Below are 5,935 nucleotides of genomic sequence, written 5' to 3'. Positions count from 1 at the left end.
TTTGATACTTGTTTTAATTTTAACTTGTGAAATTTATGAATCGATTTTTTATAAATGTGTTGTTGAAATATATGTGTTAATCAAATATGAGGTTTTAATAATGTAATGACAGGTTACAGGTTAATATCAACGTCATGAAAATAATAAAAACAGAAAATAAGTTTTTGTGACGAATTTTTTCGTCACAAATATGGCAAAAAAAAATTGTTTTAGTGACGAAATATTTCGTCACTAAATGTAGTGGAATTTTGTGAGAAATGGTTTTAGTGACGAAAATTTTTGTCGCTATATGTGCCTGGATTTTCTTAAAAATAGTTTTAGCAACGAATTTTTTCATCACTATATATACTTGAAAATAGTTTTAGTGACAAAATTGTTCATCACTAAATATGATTTAATAAACTGAAATGGTTTTAGTGACGACATATTTTCGTCACTAAATACTATTTTTAGTGAGGAAAACATTTAGCGATGAAACGTTTTCGTCGCTACAAGTTTCTTTTTTTTTATAAACAAATCAGACTTTTAGTGACGAAATTTTTCGTTGCCAGGACTTTTAGCGATGGGGCTACAATGATAAAACGAATTTCGTCACTAAAAGTCCAATTTCGTCACTAAAGGTTCTTAGTGATGAAAAATTGGACTTTTAGTGACGAATTTTTTCGTCACTAAAAATACATTTTCTTCTAGTGATTTGTGACCAAGGAGCTTCTTGATTTTAAAAAAGAACTTTGCAACCAACATCCTTCTCAAGTTGGTAATTAAGTCGCATGCTAGGATTTGCGCATCTATTGGTTAGTCACGTATTGGGAACCGTGCATTGAAAATGAGAGATTGTCACTACAGAACAAGTCCAATTGGGTAGTAGGGTAAGGGTTCAACTGTAAGTTGGTATAAGGTATTGAAATTCCTTTACTTGTAACTGCTTGTTTTGATAATAGTGGATTCTTTGGAGTGGTGACCTTAAAATCACCCGATGGGGTTTTTGCCGTGTAGGTTTTCCTCATTCGTAAACAAATCATCGTGTCAATTTAATTTCCGTTGCATACTTAGTTATTTGGTGATTTATTTGTGCTGCCACGCATTTTGCATGTTAAATTGATTAATTAATAAACTTGACTAATTAATCAATTAATATATCACAAAGGGTCAATACATTCTTGGCCTATCAATGTTGTTTAGTTGTTCAATGGTGAGCTTGGTCTCCATTAAGAAGACACAGATGGGATCTTTTTTCTTCATTGCTCTCTTAAGAGTTTTTACTGTTCAGGGGTTCCCAAGCCCTCAACAGTTCTAGCTCATGACACTTATTGTGCCTGGCAGTGTTGCATAGCAGTCATTACCGATCTTAGATTGTCAACCATGAGTTTTCCTAGGGCCTTTACATCTTCATCCGAACTGGTTTTTTGCTTCTTTTCGAAGAAAATGGCACTCTGCCCTTCAAGTAGTTAACCCTTATGTTTTGGGCCCAATAATGGTGTGCATGAGTCCATAGTGTCCATTGCATGGTTTGGTGAGGCCAGTCTACGCCATGTTGCTATTTTCGGGCCCACTAATGATTTGATGGTGGGGTGTGGTGGGCTGTTGTCAGGCTGCAATGTGTCAGGGAGTTTAGGCGTTGGTGGACATATGAGTATCAGAGGGGGAGTTAATCATGGGATATTGAGTGGAGGATCTTGCCAGTTGTGTTTGGGGAGTCGTGGAGTCCATGTTTGGAAAGAAATTTAAATCTTGGTCAACTTCCATAATAAACATGTCAAAAAGATTTTGGTTGGTTATGATTTCCTTGTTTGTGGGCAAAAGTTTGGGCAGTGGTATGTCAGGTATGGCAGAGGATGGTAGTGGGCTCGGTGACAGTTGGGCTATATTTTAGGCTGGTGGAGGGGATAGTTTGGCGGCCGGAGATGGTGTGGGGTAGTGTTTTTAAGGTGGAGGCGAGGGTTGGGTGGTTTTGGTGTTCACGAGTTGTGGTTGTTGGATACTGGTGGCGCTAGCTCGTAACCACGAATCATACTATTGGTCATTTCTATTCAGGGTGCCACCACTGTCGATCCATGTCTTACAGTCTTTCTTGTCATGGTTGATGAGGTTGCACCAGTAGCAGAATATGGGCATTCGTTCATATTGGAGGGAAATCCACAGTGGTTTGGAATTGCCGATGTCCATGAATCGGCCTCGAGATATAAGTTGGTGTATATCAATATTGACCCGAACCCAAACGTAATAACCACGGCATTCTCCATTGGGTGATGTGTTAATCTGTTCTACCTGTCCCAAGGATCATTCGATAGCGTCGGCATTGTTTTTGTTCATATGGCTAAAGGGGAGGTTATGTATTTAGATCTAGAAAGAGGCATGATCAAACTGGGCATCCTCGACAGACGTAGAGTCAGTGGGTTTATAGAGGCCAATTAAATACTTGTTGAACAACCATGGTTGTTGTTTCATGATCTTAAGAGCGTCGGCCTCATTGGAGAAGAGGAGCAAAAATATATTGGAACCGAGGTCACGAATTTCAAACTCATGAATAGAGCGCCATATGCTCTTGAGGGTTCTAGAGAGTGCTTCAATATTAACCCGGCGTATGGTGAAGAGCTTAGCGACGAGAACTTTTGAGTTGTCTTCAATGGTTTGGTCTAATGGAACAATTTGGCTTTCTTGTGAATTGAGTGAGAGGCGTGCCCATTGTCCAGATAGTTCATCCATGGTAGGGCAGAGTGTGTTTGAGAGAGTGGTGGTAAGTGGAGGGAGGGAGGGGTAGGCCAAGGAAGGGTATAGTTTTCACCGGTGAGGGAAAAGGGCGGCCTATACAAAGATAGGCATTAGGGTTTCATCATCGCGGCTTTCTCAGTACAGAGAGCGCACAAGAGAAAAAAACCTAAAGTTAATCAAGCGAGTGTTTTTGGTACTAAAGTTAAAAAAATATAAAAATATAAAAATTTTGTTGGTCCTTCAAGTTTAATTTATTGGTATATCTTTTTGTTTATAACAGAGATCTCTAATGTTCAAATTTGCTCTTCCAGTGAGCATAGACACCAAATCCAATGGGTTTTAGAGTTCGAAAATCAAGATATTTGATTGGAACTTCTAACACAAGCAAATAACATTTACAAATCTCTAAAGCTAGTGTTTGGTTTACCATTTCACAATTACTTTTTCTACGGAATTATTTCAAAAGGCACACACTTTTTTTGCCTTTCTTATTGAATAATCAAGGAAAAAAACATCAGACCTTTTGTTTAGATTATTGTATATTTCTTCTTTCTTTAAATAAAAATTTTTCGATTTGATTGATTCCTTGCAAAATTTAGTTATGACTTAAGACTCATTAAGAGTATTCATTGTAGTGGTGTTAAAAATCTATTTTAGCACTCAACACATTAAAAATACCAACAAATGATGGCGAAAATAGCCAAATACCACTTTTTTGTAAAATATTTTGTAATTTATCACTTTTTAGAAATATATAGCAATCTACCACTATTTAGGAACTTGAGTTTCCCATGGTACTCGAGCTCCCTATGAAACTCGAATTCCTTTAGAATTGGCCACCGTGGCAGTGGCTGAATTGGAATTTTTTAAAATTAAAAATGTGACATCAGAGATACTCAAGCTTTATAAAGGTGAGCTCTAGGTAGTGAAATAATCGAGCTTTCTAAGTTCGAGTTCCAAGTAATACATGCGTCTTCATTCAACACTCTCCCATTCTACTCCTCATCACCATTTGCCTCTACTTCATTCAAGCAAACACTCACCTCTACTTCTCATCACCACTTGCCTTGCATTGTTTGGTGGAGTAGTAGCTGTTGTGGTTGGCGTTGGCTTAGTGGAAACAGCAAGTCGTTGATCTTGACGCTGGCGGTATTGAGTACGAAATTGGCAATCTGCATATTTTGTTTCGAATCAAAGGTACATATGGTTGTACTTTGTTTTCGATATAATTTGTTTGCCTTCAATATGTCTGCATCCTCAATTTGATTGTGGTTTTGGTATTCTGGGAGAGGAAATTAAATGAGTTATAGTTTTAGTACTTGTTCNAAGAGAGAGAGAGAGAGAGAGAGAGAGAGAGAGAGAGAGAGAGAGAGAGAGAGAAAATGAGGATGCTATTAATTAGATAAATATTTATTGCATATTAATGTATATTAATTACATCACTAGTGGTTTGTTAATTGACTATTTATGACACACAATTAATCAATCCACATAAAAAAAAAAAAAAAAATTATGATGTTAAAAACCAATGGAATTATCCAATAGAAAATTTAAGCTTGAATTGAATTCATTCTCATAATTGGTTATTAAATCAACATGGTTTAATTCTCAAAAAAGAAAAAGAAAAAAAAGCAGCTTAATTTTCCACGAATTGTCAACGGGTTTAAATAGTAAATATATATAAACCTAACACTATTGTGTTGCACAAGAACTCAAGTGAAGTGAATGTTTGTGAGTTGTGAGATGCATGTGAAGAATTTAGTGGGTTTTTAAGTGCCAGTATCACTAATAAAAAATATTGAGAGAGAGAGAGAGAGAGAGAGAGAGAGCAAAGTAAAATATAGTACTAAATGTACATTAATATAATCAATTTAAAATCTTTAACCAATATTAGTCTCATCCAAAAGCTGTTATCTACCCATTTGATCCTACTATTGGAGTGGAATTATCTAATGGAAATTTTAATATTGAAATATTATACTAATCTTTCCAATTTTTCTTTCTGTCCCAAGAGTCATGTTTCATTTTCTATTAAAGTCTAGTTGTATAAATTTTTTGTTATTAGCTTATTTTGTAAATAAGTTGAATAAAATTATTTTTAAAAGTGAAGTTTCTAAAATGTAAACTAATGCAAAAATTATTTGGGATTTTAAGTTTAAAAAATCTAGACCTGAATAAAATCTAAGTGCATGTTGAACACTTGGATACCAAGACAAGAAGCAAATGAAAGTTGTTGAAAGGAGGAAATAAAGTCCAAAAGAGAAAAAGAAAAAAAATAACTTTGTAAATTCTATCAAATTAATTGTACTTATTTGTTGAAGAAAAATTAATTGTACTTAAAAGTCTTAATTTTAGCAAATCCAAAGAGTAAGTAAAAAAAATTATACCTCGTTCTAAATAAACCTAATCCGAACCCTAAAAGCCCTAGAAATGTAAGTGTAAATGCTGAATTTTTAAAAATAATAGGTCTAGAGTATTTTTTAAAAAAAAGTTATGAAGTTGTTATTTTGGTGGGTGAGGAGACTTTAACTAGGTATATGCATTAGTAGTGGGCCATATTCTACTTGCCTTAAGTTACATATTGAACCCCTTTATATCATATGTGCCTCATTCTCATTATTCATATTTCATGTGACTATGTTGGTCTCACTACATTGAATTGAAATCTCACTTGGACTTGGAGAAGCTAAGTGTTTTCTTACAAATAAAAAGGACAATTCAGCAATTTCCAATTAAGCATCTGTATAAATAGGAATTAACTGGTCTCATTTCTCTCATACTTCAAAATCTAGGAGAGATAAAAGTGATCCAAACAAAACCTTTGCATAAGGTAAGCCTAATTCTTCACAAAGACATCCATCCTTTTTTCTTATCTTGTTTCCTTTGTTTTCTTATGCGTGTTAAAATTATCCCACTAAAGATAAAAATAAAATTTCTTGTCTTGCACGTTATGAAAATAGGATGCCAATGCAGTAAAATAGCTTACATTTTATCAACATGTAAAAGAGAGAAATTTAATCCAATACGTGATATTATTATTTGATTTCTATTTGTGCCATAAATATTTTTATGTGGGCCACCCATGTAAGAAGAATAGGCCCAATGACAAGGGCTAAAAAAAAAAAAATTAAAAGTTAGGGTGTCGATATTAGCAGTCTTCTTATCCTAACATCTTATGCTAAAAAAAAAAAAAAAAAAAAAAAAAAAAAAAAAAAAAAAAAAA

Source organism: Quercus suber, unplaced genomic scaffold, assembly GCF_002906115.3.
Source record: "Quercus suber isolate HL8 unplaced genomic scaffold, Cork oak 2.0 scaffold_20, whole genome shotgun sequence".
NCBI classification, from domain to species: Eukaryota; Viridiplantae; Streptophyta; class Magnoliopsida; order Fagales; family Fagaceae; genus Quercus; species Quercus suber.
The sequence above is the reverse complement of the archived record's forward strand: the minus strand, read 5'-3'. Positions refer to the sequence as shown.